We start from the raw sequence: 14,407 nt of genomic DNA, 5'->3' as shown, positions 1-14,407 counted from the left end.
CTCACTGTTTGAGAAAGCAGTAAAGAAGCCATCTGATTCTGTATCCATAGCAGAAATTAAATTGTGTGGTTTCCTCGCAGAACATAATATACCATTTCAAGCGATGGATCACCTGACAGATCTCTTGAAGGACATTTTTCCAGATTCAATCACTGCTAAGGCTATGCATGTAAAACGAGCCAAAGCAACGGGAATTGTTAAAAATGTAATTGGTATGTCATATAAGGAAAAGCTTGCACGAACATTGAAGGAAGTAAAGTTTAGCATACTTTGTGATGAGTCAACAGATGTCGGGTCGGTGAAATCATCATGTGTAGTAGTGAGGTTTTATGACAAAGATGCTGCAACTGTCGATTGCAAGTGTTGGGAGTTGTATGATGTTTATGATGTAAAAGATCTAGAGGGTGTCCAGGAAGGTGCGACTGCAAAAAGGTTATTTGAGGGTTTAATGAAAACATTTAATCAATTTGAAATTCCAGTATCAAATATAATTTGATTTGCCTCTGATGGGTGTAATGTGATGATGGGAGCACACAACTCGGTTGCAAGTCGGTTTCGCCAACAGTGCCCTGGCATATTTATTATGAAATGTGTGTGTCACTGCACATCTCTGTGCAAGTGAAGCTTGCAAGGTACTACCTAGAAGGTGTGAAGATTTGGCAAGGGAAATTTTTAACCACTTTAAATGTAGCAGCAAGAGACAATGTGAACTAGTGCAATTTCAGACGTTTCTTGAACTGAAACCTCATAAAATTTTGCACCCATCACAGACAAGATGCCTATTGTTAGCTAGTGTTGTTAGTCGCATTTTGGAACAGTGGGAAGCCCTTAAATTGTATTTTTTTTTTTATCTTTTTATTAAAAAGTTAAATTACACATTCTTTACAATCACAATATTTACAGTATAATCACATTTAATTGCATTTTTCTATAAACAAATCCATCTAATTTAACAATTTACAACATCACACATCTTGATTTTAATCTTTAGTCACTCAAAAACAATAATTTATATACTTTTTGGTGAACATTTTATTCACTCTTTCTTTATAGATATTTTTCAAAAGCCACCGATCATATTGAAATTTACTCTTCAGAAAGGCATCTGTTTCCTCTTTCGTATATCGTTTCTTCTTACTGACCCAAACAGCAGATAAATAACCAACTATCAATACAGTGGCGCTATTATAATCCTTTTTCGTCCTATATTTGTAATTGAACATTAGTGTGTTTAAAAAATTGTCCCTGTTTATGTCACAAGTATGAAATAATACACTTTTGACATACATCAATATTGTCTGGATGTGCCTGCAAAAGTAAAATATATGCAAACTGTATTCAACATCATCGCAATGATCACATTTATCACTGTCTCTGATATTCAACATTTTCAGACGATTATTTGTCGCCAAAGTCCCATGAGCATATTTAAAGGCAAACTCTCTCTCCATGATGCCAATGAAAGGTTTTTTTATGCTGTCCCATACCATTTTCCAGTCCAAAAGTGGATAACTCCCTTCAATTTTTGGGACACTCTCTGGCCTTATAAAATTATAACAATCTTTAGAACTTAAGTTAGGAAATTTTGCATGGTGATAAACGTTTCTGATTACATTAATTGCAACTGAATAAAATGGTGTTGACACAAATGAAACCTCATTTATTTCCTTCAAGTCCAACAAAAAACTAATTCTCATCTTACAATAGAAATTACTTAAACCAATATCCTTTCTAATATCATTTAGAGCTGTCTAACTGAAAATCGCCAAGGACTTAAAATAAACAATTATAATACCCAATCCACCTTTCTCTTTCGACAAACAAAGAGTATCTCTACCTACTGGATGGTAATTTCCCTGCCATATATATCGGAATACATGCATATTTATTTTAGAAATGTACTTTTTCAAAGGAGGCAAAGTGTGTGATATATACCAAACTTTGGACAAAACTAGTGAATTAACAATAATAGCTCTTTGGAAAATAGATAATTGTCTTTGACTTAGCATATCTATGGATATTTTAATATTTTGAGTAAGGCGAGACCAATTTTCTTCACATGTAACCTCAAAATCACTATAATAAATTATACCAAGAATTTTGATACTTTCAACAGTTTTCAACCAACTGATAGGCCAAATTTTTCGGTTTTCCCATTTCCCAAACCCAGTTATACTAGTTTTGTCCTTGTTTAGCTGTGCACCTGTCGCAAGTTCAAACCATTGTACTTCTTTATAACATTCTCTAACTGAATCATCAGTTGACAAGATCACGGATGAGTCATCTGCATAACCTTGCAGGCATATATTTACATTGTTTGGAAGGCTATGTCCTATTATCTTGTTATTGCTCTTTATTGCTCTATACAAAGGTTCTTGAAATATACAATATAACAGCATTGACATAGGGCAGCCTTGTCTTACTGACCTTTTAATACAAAAAGTTGAACTCATAAACCCATTTACCAAGACACTACTTACATAATCTTTGTACAATATTCTAACTAGAGCCACAAATTCATCTGGTAAACCAAATTTCTTCATTACTTTAAAAACAAAATCCATATTAACTCTATCAAAAGCCTTAGACCAGTCTAAGCTTAGAATTGCTAAGTCTTCACTCTTTTGCTTTGTATGAAAAATTACATCTCGAATCGTATTATTACAATTAACAATCGACCTTTCCTTCACTGCACAATATTGTTCTGGGGAGATAATCTTCCCAATAACACATCTCAATCTGTTTGCTAAAACCTTAGCAAAGATTTTATAGTCAACATTCAGAAGGGATATAGGTCTCCAGTTCTCCACCAACGATAAATCTCTTATTTTAGCTAATAATTTTATTACACCCAAATTTTGACTATCTGACATATATTTCTCAGTCACAATGAATTTGAACACTTCCATAACGTCAGATTTTATTAAAGACCAAAACTTTTTGTAGAATTCCATAGGAAGTCCATCATACCCTGGTGATCTTCCTTTACACATACTCTTGATAGCATCAAAAACCTCAATTTCCTCTAATTCTCTACTTAACAAACTTACATCTTCCTGGTTTAGGAGAGAATGGCATAGGTTAAGAAAATAATCTTGACTTTTTACCTGACCAGTTACCTTACTGAACAATTTTTCAAAGTGCTCCTTTATAAAAACAGAAATTCCCTCTGTGCTTTCTACAATGGAACCATCTGCTTGTTTTATGTTAGTAATGCGTGTATGATTTGTGCAGATATTTTTTCCCCAGTTGTACGATCATTTAGTTTGGCTCTTATCTTTATACCTTCTAATATTTCATTCTGGATGTCACAAATCCTATTCTTGAGAATCCTAATATTTTCATAATTTACACTAGTTTTATAGTTAATATCATAAAGATGACGCAATCTTGTTTGTAATAAGTTCAGCAATCCATACTTTTCTTGAGAAATTTTTTTTCACAATTTGACAAAGAATTTTTTACATTGTGATTTTGCCCAGTCCCACCATAAGAGTATGTTATCAAATGTACCCTTTTTCTGCTTTATAAACTGCCATACATGTAAAAAAAAAAATCTTCAATTTCATCAGAATCTAAAACTTTAACATTCAACTTCCAATACCCTGTGCCAATTTTTTGTGTGTTTCTGTTTAATTTCAAAACAACCATACTATGATCTGAAAAACTTATTGGATTGGTGTCTGCAGATGTTATATTATCAAATAATTTTACCGTATAAATCCTGTCTATTCTGGATCCATAGTTTTCCCGCATATAAGTGTATTCTAATATCCAGTTTGTGAATTTGTAATTATCTCTCAGAACAAGGTTTTTCACGAGAGTACTCATAGACTTAGACAGTAAGGCTTTGTTATTATTACTGCAATCTCTTGTGCATGATATACAGTTGAAATCACCTCCAAAAACAAGATAATCAATATTATGTCGCAGGTAGTACAATATTTCATTCCTGAAAAAGTCTTCCCTTTCAGCAAATTTACTGGCACCAGATGGAGCATATACATTTATAATAGGTATAATGCAGTTATTGTAACATACCCTTACACCAACAATTCTACCATTAGTATCCATCTCCTTGGTTAAAAGTTTAACATTTGTTTTATTATTTATACAAATCATTGTACCTCCTTTTAAATTGATTGATGGATTGAACACTATACACATAAAATTAGTGAGATAACTCAACCCTGAAATATCTTTTACGTTATGTTCTTGAATCAACAGAATATCAATTTTATAGTACATTATAAGGGACACAACTTCCATTTGTTTAATTACCTCATTTAAGCCATTAATATTTAAAGTGGCAACAGAAAGAGCCATTACAACAACGAACACTGAAACAATTGCTTTTTCTTTTTCTTTGACAACCTATCTTTTCCATTCATTTTTTCTTCCTTCCTTTTTTCTTAATTGGATTTTCCTCTAATTAACTTTAATTTACCTACAGTATCTAAATCTATGTTCCACTGGCCTTTTGGCATCACGTCTGAACCTTTATCATCATTTTTCAAATCGTCTTCAATATCACTGACTTTATTTACCTCTATATCCCTGTCACGTTCTTCAGTAGCACCATCCACTGATTCATCATCCCTATGCACTGAAACCGCTATATTGATTTCCTTAAGATTTCCCGGTTCTTCATTTACATCATCTTCAACGGGAAAGAGACTTTCAACTGTGTAAGGAATACGAGGTTCATCTTGTGATTGAAGCCCCTTATCCTCAGTTATTTCGGCAACTTGAGAAGCTCCTTCAGGTGCACTTTTTATTGCAAAAATGTCACTATCACTGTCGGTATCTGTTAAATTATCACCATTACCTGGAACATGACCCTCCAGGTCACATGATCGACCTTCTATTTCGACTGAGTGTTGATGAACAGCAACATCATCAACATTCTTGGATGAGGGAATGGTCACTAATTGTTCTCCTACTGCTTTGCATAAGTCGTCTATCTGGTCCTCTCCGTGGTTGCTGGATTCTTCTTTATCAGTTTCAATACTCTTTCCATCACATGGTTGCTCCACATTTCCTTCATTACCTGTTGCCAGTTGAACATCAGGAGTACCATCTTCTTCCGATATCCGACCCTTATCAGAATCCTTGCCGGGCATTGCTGGGAAATTATTCAAATTAAAAATATTTAACTTAGGCTCACTATCCATATTACAGTTAACTGCCATATGAGTCTCTCTTCCGCACTTGTAACACGTCTTTTTCTGACCATTATATAAAAACACAACATTATAACCACAAATAATTATGGAGGATGGGATATTTCTCTTTATTTCCATTTTCACAGTGCGTGTTCCATTTTCTAGACCACTCGCTCTCCCATGAGAAAAGGTATTATGTCTGAGATGAAGAACTTTCCCATACTGTTCGAGGACACTAATTAAAAGGGAGTCTTCTATATCAAAATGTGCATAACGTATTGATACATAAGTATATACACTGCTCAAATTTACTACTAGGGCCTTTTCGCCATTACCGAAATGAATCACTTTGTCTTCGTACTCTCGTATAAAGACATCAAAAACCTTCTCCTCAATAAATTTCACAGCCACTCTGTTATTTGGTATGTTCTGAAACCCTCGTATGTCTTTTTCACTTATTTTTAACTTATTAAATATGACATCATATGCCGACTCATAATTAGGGGAACACGAAAATTTCAAACCAACTGTAGTCTTTGGTTTAAGTCTCGCAGCCATTGAAAAGTTGTTTGCCATCGTAGCTGGTAGAAAACGCTCCGTTTTCTATGATGACGTCATATCGCCTCAGGCGACATGAAACCTCCGGCTTGGCGATTCCTTGGAGGTGTATCGAGGCAAACTACGTCTAATAATATAAACTATGACACAAACTAGTTCACTTGAAAACTAATTATTTCACTGGCATCTTACTCACAAGTTGTAGTCCAAATTCATAAGAAAACCCTCGGAAAACCGTCTCAAAATCACAAAATGAGCAGAGCGTTCCAAATAGCATTTGTAAACAAACAGAGCTTCTTCTTCCTTCCCTTAAATTGTATTTCAGTGACATTTGGTTGTCTGAAAAAGTTGTATCAGCAGAGCTGATATTCAACAGCCTTCACAATCCTTTAATTAAATTTCTACTACCTATTTGTGAAATGGGTTCTACCAAAATTCACTAAATTAAATGCATTTTTCCAGTCGGATAAAATTGTGATTACAGTACTACATGATAAAGTTTGTTTGTTTTATAAGGAATTGTTGTTTTCATTCATGCAGAGAGAATATGTAGTAAAAACTGATCTTGAGAGGGTTAATCCATCTAGGGAAGATAAATACCTTAAAGACACTGGGAGTACGGAGTGAACTTGACAAGATAGACTCAAAAGAAAACAGGTTAGAATTGTCAGACTTTTATAAACGCTGTAAAGATTTCTTGAGGGTAGCGTGTGTGGAAATCAAGAAAAAGGTATGACTTTAGTGACAAGATAATCCCTCAGCTAGGTTGTTTCATTCCTGAAAATGCTATGTCTAATTCCTATAGGGAAGCAATCCCTTCATTGTATTTACTTATTGCGGAAGTTCCTTTAATTGTGTCACCAGATGACAAATCACTTATACAAATACTGGATGACCAATGGAGAATTCTCTCAGCATTTAAAGCTTCAATAACTTATGATTGCAAATTGCCTCCTGATATATTTTGGACTGAAATATTGAAAAGAGAAGATGGTGATTTTTCTGATTTGGCAAATTTTGCTCTCTGTGCTCTTAGTTTACCTCACTCTAATGCTGAGTGTGAGAGGGTATTCAGCAAAATAAATTTGTATAAAACAAACATTAGAAACAAGTTGAAAACAGATACCGTCAATGGTGCTTTGCTGTCTTCTGAATGTATCAAAGAGCAGAAGTCTTGCATTAACTTTAAACCATCAGAAGACATGATTGCTCGTGTAAAAAACAGTTCAGTTTTATATCAAGATGTAAAAGATGACTCTGAAGTAGAGTAAGGTCTTCTCTTTATCTGCATACATTTTCTGTACTCATTTAAGCTGTTGTGGCACTAACCATTTGTGTATGTCAGTCAATTTTATAAATTCTTTTTCAGGTACTATTTTATAAGTTCTTTTTTCAGGTACTATAATAATTTCTTGAATGTTTCAGGTTTTTTACTTTTCTTTTCATGAGGAAAAATTCCAAGTAATTCTTATTTTTTCCTAAGTATTGAAATATATATGCTCTTTTTCTGAATAAATGTATAGAAACATCCATAAGTAAATATTTATAACTTATAATTTTGCAAAAGGAAAGTGTCATTATGTGAGAATGCAGAAGTGATATTAAGTAATAACCTAAGTTTCTAAAGTTCTAGTTCTTATTTATATCAGACAGAAACTACAATTTACCGATAAACTGTCAAATATTGCATTAGAAAAACGTGGTGGAAGAACACTATTTTAAATGACAATACAAAAACATGTATGCCCATATTCATTTAGTCTATATGCTAAAACTGCACAAGAACAATTTCCTTTGGTATTCTCAAAACTAGATTAAGTATTAGTATTAGGTAAATGTACGATAATTAATCTCAAGAATCTGATATATTTGTACCATAATTTTTGTAGGAAAACGATAATTTTGAATCCAAGGTATGATAATATGGCCAGACAAATCTGGGAGGCCGGTCTAAGGGAGTTCAGGCCTGTATAAGCTTCTGGACATACACTCTTTTGTTGGCAGCCTTCTGGAGATTTATCTTACGCCTTTTTGGAGGAATACTCCGACGGGCCTCCCTTGGAAGTGGTTTTCCGTAGATGTGCTGAGTATCTACGGCGTATGTGCATTGTGGCGTATGATCACGGCTGTGATATCGCAGGTTATCGTCACCTGCGACGCCTGTACTCCTGATTCCCGTCAGAGGATTTGGCGGAAGACGTGGTCGACGCTGTCCCGCCACGTAGGAGGAGTTACGCCAACCACTGTCCTGTCCGTCTTGAGCTGCTTGTCGAGGAGAGCCAATGGCTCGTGAGGAGGCAATTGCCAGGTAAGAAGTGATTATCCTGTGTTGTTCCTCGGAATTGATCTCGACCAATGGGTCTACCTGGACAATTTGTGGGCTCCCCCGTATATCTGCTGGGAGGTTGAAGAGGCTCCGTGAACTCCTATGCACTTCGTTGAACGCGAGGATTTGTGTATTTAATTAATAATCATATATATATATATATATATATATATATATATATATATATATATATATATATATATATATATATATATATATATATATATATATATATGTGTGTGTATGTTATATTGAGTTGTCGGTATTGGGTTAGTTTTAGGATTAGTACCAACACGGAGATTTAAGGTTTTCCTGTCTTTCATTTTCTCTGGTCTTCCTTCAATCTTATAATTGTAGGTTAGTGGTTTTTCATTATTGGGCCCGTATTATTATTATTTGAGCCTTTGGCATGTTATGTCCTTTCCTTGCTTTGTTAGGGTCATCTTCTAAGTATTATGTATCCTTGTGAGCCCGTTATTGTTATCGCTCATATTTACTGTTTAAGTTTCCTCACTAGGCTTATTTAGTATCAAATGTATTGTATAATCAAATATTTTTTTTTTCTGGTGTTTGTTTCCACATTCCTCATATCCTGTGTACTTTCTTACTGCCTACGATCCCTGTGAGTATTGAAGTATAAAGAACCTGTATTACGGCCAAAGGAATCATGCCGCCATTTGCAAAATCCAAGTAAACAAAAAAGATTTTTCAATTATTGGTGGGACAAAACATAGCGAATTTCTAACTACCCTTGAGTCGATATACATCAAACGGCTTGTTCCTTCTTTAAACTCTAACGCCTCCGCTTCTCTTCTTTCCTTAGCATAACTGAAGTCGTAGGTGGGTAACATTTTTCACTCATTCGTTCTTCACCTTCTCCTATGGATGGTCTGGTGACCACTGGTTCTCTTATGTTTAACTGTTGTAGTTTTTTACTATTTTCTGTTTTAATATCAATGTTTTAATATTCTTATAATATTTTTTTTTTAAATTATTGTACAAATTTTAAGAATTAATATTTATATATTTTACGGATTGATAATGAACATCGCCATGTTCGAAACGGCTCCTAAATAAATTATGGCCTTTTTACTGATGTGTTTTGGACCCTGCTGCACACCATATATATATATATATATATATATATATATATATATATATATATATATATATATATATATATATATATATATATATATATATATATATATATATATGTGTGTATGTATATGTGTGTGTGTGTATATATAAGTTTAAGTCTCTCTCTCTCTCTCTCTCTCTCTCTCTCTCTCTCTCTTAGTCCCAATCTATCATTTATGATAAGCAATTGACAACACAACATATATCTCTCTCTGCATTGTGTGCAAGATATTGTAATGTTTAATAAAGTTTCTAATATATACAATTAACTAATCAGTGGTGCATGAATCACACGCTTTGGAATTTTTAACTTGATAAGTGAATTAAATCTTGATAGTCAAATGCATATTTTTGGAACTATAATCTACATATAAAAATGCTCTTAACTGTATATACTGTTCAAAAGTTCTGTCAGTAATACTTGAAAAAGTCAAACGTTATAACTTTAAATATTAGCATAAGATCAGTTGCATAACTGGCTGTCTTTTCTTCCTTAATAAGCCTGATTGAAATATGAATTTTATCCTTTATGAAATAACTTTAATCATGCTATTTTACTATTGCGATTCGGTATTTCCACAAAAGAATATAATTAAATTTTCTCTTTCGAAAAATCTTAGAAAATTATTAGCTAAATCTCGATCTCTATAGGCATACGAGAGCTTTTTTCATAAAAATTTTATATTAAATCGCCAAGAAGCGCGAAATGATTCCTTTGTCTCTACGCTCATCAAATATTCCAGGTCTGGTTATTAAATTTCTCTCCTCCCTACCAATTGATTTAATTGATTTTTTGTAATGCTATATTATTTGCATGATGTCGCAGTTTCTACTGGAAGCTACTTTCCTACTATACGTCAATTTTATCTCTTCATCTCCACAATCTCTTCATGAAGCCACGGAGATTCGCCATCACCTATCATGTTTTTTATTTCCATCATTGGTTCATGCTATCATAAACCTTTCTATTCACCTCATTATAGTGAGTAATAGCACAGTCTATCGATCACATGTCTCCATATGAACACACATGAAGGGAAAATCTTTATCATTTTCTAAAATTCTCTTTTTATCCCCTTTCTTTTGAGGAAGGTTAATATGAATAATACGTGATTTCTTCACATTGAAGAACATTACACTTCTCCCCTCTTTAATAGGGAAAAATGCACTGTCACCCATTTCATCCATTAGAATAAAATCCAAGTATGCCGAGAAAATGTGTGTTTGAAAGAGAGAGAGAGAGAGAGAGAGAGAGAGAGAGAGAGAGAGAGAGAGAGAGAGAGAGAGAGAGTGAGAGAGAGAATGCTACTTAAACTTACTACAGATATGAAACATCAAATTCAGGTAAAACAAGGAAGATTTATGTTGTACAGTATGCAGCAAATGTCGTGTTTCCCTATTTTATGGATTTTCGTTCGAAAGTCACTAATTGGCAAATGTTACTTTTCACATTTTTAGTGGCGTTAGGTTCCAAGACGAAACATTTCGCTGAATAAAAGATACAATTTATTAAACACGGTTTCAAAGTATTAATACTATCAAAATTCAGGTAAATCATTATAAAATTATTGACATAATTAATATTTTTCGCAAAAAATGATAAGTCCTTTATGAATTTGACTTTTTAGCGGCCATAGTAATTTACGAAAATAAGGAAGGTGATGAAGATAGAGTTATGGGTGTGGCCTAACAAAACGTCAATTGGCGGTGTCACGATGACACTGTCATTTGACCTATGTCACAGCATCTGTCAAACATGGTTGGTGCTACCAAATTTCACCCGGAAACACTACCGCCAACTCCGAGAGCTATAGTTTATCTACATTTCCGTAGACTTTCGGATAAAATGATATAACCAATCGTCTTGATATCAGAGGTGTATGAGCGCGGACTGGAGGGTGCTGGTCTTTTTACTGAATATCTTGTGCTTTTCAACCTTCAGATTCGAGTTTTCGTGCATTGCTGTACACACGCACACGCACACACACACACACACACACACACACACACACATATATATATATATATATATATATATATATATATATATATATATATATATATATATATATATATATATATATATGTCTCACTTTAAGATATAATGTCTGGCAGGTGCTTAATATCCATTATTCCCTTTATGAAAGTGGTCCTTGCATAAGATAACTTTCGCCTCTGTTGGTATTTTTTCAAGATTTTGACTCTTTTATCGATTAATTATTCATTTGAGTATAATATAAAACTACTTTCTATGTTGAGTAAACTACTATTGTTTGATTTACGTACTTGTGGATTTCTGTAAGGTATTTTGAAAGAAGCTTTCATAAAAGCGAGCAATTCATTATTCGTGTGATTCCTGGGTTATTCTTTTAAGTGACCTTTTTATTTCACTATTTTCAAGTTGGAGATCTACCAATTCAGAGTATATCATAAGATACAGTACTTGAATATTCTCAGATCAATGAACGTTATGCACTCGATATCTTCAGCTCTAACAAGTATTTTGACGGCTATAGTTTCAAACATTCAATGGGCAATGATGTAGTAAAAGTTAGAAGCAACTTTTCAGATGTTCAAATGAATACTGGGAATAACAGTCGAGGCTAATATGTAAATTAATGTTTACACAATACTATAGGAATTTTTTTTCTTAAACCTATTCTGCAACATTCACACATCATTCATATAACATTAGGTTTAAACCGTAAATATCTTATTTACTGCAATGGTAAAGTCAGATCTATATTGACAAATAGGTGATATTCAGAGCTTACTAATTATCTAGATATGAAGTAGCTTGTCGGAAAGATAGGTACTTAACTCCCAAACGGAAAAACAATTCTACGCCCTTACAAAAGGAATTTGAAAAATAAAATTTTCATTATTACCCTTTAGTTAACGTCCAATTATTTTGAATTTGAGACAAATTGAGTTTGAAAATAGCAACTATTATCTTTAATTTTCGTATAGATAAGATTTATTTTAAATATAGATTTTGGTTTGATTTCTTTTAGTTTAATTAGCTAACTATATTTTAATCAATGAATTTGGATATCCAACGTAATAAATAAACGAAATATCAATTTATTAACAGGTATTCCTTTTACTCAGATGGGTTCATTGAATAATCATTGATAGCAAGGTTATCAATTAATATGAAAAACTACACGTATAAAAATGTCCTCACGGATTATAGTAACTTTAAAAATCCCTATTTTAAATTTCAAAGGGCCAGTAAATATCTCATGAATAATATGATCATATTTTACGACTAAAATCATCCAGACATATTGATCAGGATACCATCATGAAGAACATTCAGTTCTTATTCTATTTACGTACTTTTCTGCCATTTGTATGTGGTAAGCACGGTTACCTTCTTTTTGAAGGACTTGGGTTTCACCTTGGGGTAGACCGTAGTCCCAATCGGCTGCCCTACCTGACATCACTTAGACCCCAATATACATATACTGTATTAAATATTATACTGAATAAATGATTGTCAATTTATGTTCTAAATTTGAGCGTATATTAAACTTCATTAAAATAGAAATATCCTTCATCAACTCATTTTGTTGAGGAACTAAGATAATACATACATGTACCCTAATATTATAATGCCTTTATCAACTAAGATGTTGTTAGCAAAATGTATTAATTCTAGAATATCTCTTAAACACCTCAAACACATTTTTAGAAATAATTATTCAGTTTTTTATTGTTTTTTTTTAATACAAATCATGATAATCTAAACACAATTCATTAGATGATACCAAATGAGATCTAATGCTAATGGCCAAGCCGTATAGAATATGCACAAATACACAAATGCACGTATATAAAAGGAAATGGTCAATTAATTAGAAAATTTCAATAATCGTGAGAATGTATTATGAATACATGCCATAACTTAATCAAGTTACATTTTCATTTAGGACTTAAATTATTAAAAAAAAATATTTGACCTACAATATTTATATATATATATATATATATATATATATATATATATATATATATATATATATATATATACGTATATATATATATATATATATATATATATATATATATATATATATAAATATATATATATACATATATATATATATATATATATATATATATATATATATATACATAATGTACAGTGTATATATATATATATATATATATATATATATATATATATATATATATATTTTCAATTATATGAAATTATTTAAAACACACGAGTTGAACGACAAGCATATGTATCAGAACTTATATAAGATGAAGGACGGATCTAAATTTAAATTGCCTGTATAAGAACTATGAAATTTATATAAATTCAACATACGATAACTCTCTCTCTCTCTCTCTCTCTCTCTCTCTCTCTCTCTCTCTCTCTCTCTCTCTCTCTCCTTTCTTTAATAATTGATAAGTAATTCAACAATACTCTTCAGTATGATAAACCGATCATCAATCCCCTTTTTGAAACTTACTAATGCATCTGGCTATACTCTTCCGATAAAATGTTTTCAATTTATTACTTTGTTATTTATACATTGAAATAAACCTACAATAAATCATATAGGCCTATATATCTAAATATATTTTTTCAGAAATATATGTTAACAATTAGTCAGCATATTCCAATTGAGATAAACTAGATTTTTTCTCATAAAGAGACGGAAGACGTCTAAGAGAGAGAGAGAGAGAGAGAGAGAGAGAGAGAGAGAGAGAGAGAGAGAGAGAGAAAAACAAATATAGCAAAAAGGTATTTATTTTTGAAAGAAATTCATACCTAAATTTTGAGATATATCATATTCCAAGGTTGAGGACAACAAAGAAAAAATAAAACGAATATAAGAGAAGTTTGAAAGTAAATTGGTATTCAAAGATATCAAATCCGTTTCACTGAATCGATGTGGATGTAATTTTGAGAATATATGGTAATATATTTTTTTCTTCTTTCCTTTTTTTTTGGGAGGCACATTAAAATACTTTATGAATGAACTTAAGGGTTTACTAGAATAAGTAAACAAGGGATTTAAGGCCTCTGTAGCACTTTAATATCTGTATGAATAGAGGTATTATGAAATATTTTATAAATTAATTGAAGATTTTACTAGCTTAAGTAAGCAAAGGAGTTTAGGCCTGTGTAACACTTTGATATCTTAATGGATGGAGTAATGATAAATGTTAGAGAAAGACAGTGGATAGTAAGTATATAAGG

General features: G+C 32.3%; 1 pseudogene; it reads right to left on the bottom strand.

The window, feature by feature from the left end:
- Positions 1-4,382: 4,382 nt before the first annotated feature.
- Positions 4,383-12,635, bottom strand: LOC137657276 (uncharacterized; annotated as a pseudogene).
- Positions 12,636-14,407: the final 1,772 nt, after the last annotated feature.

This window comes from Palaemon carinicauda, chromosome 18, assembly GCF_036898095.1.
Source record: "Palaemon carinicauda isolate YSFRI2023 chromosome 18, ASM3689809v2, whole genome shotgun sequence".
NCBI classification, from domain to species: Eukaryota; Metazoa; Arthropoda; class Malacostraca; order Decapoda; family Palaemonidae; genus Palaemon; species Palaemon carinicauda.
The sequence above is the reverse complement of the archived record's forward strand: the minus strand, read 5'-3'. Positions and strand labels throughout refer to the sequence as shown.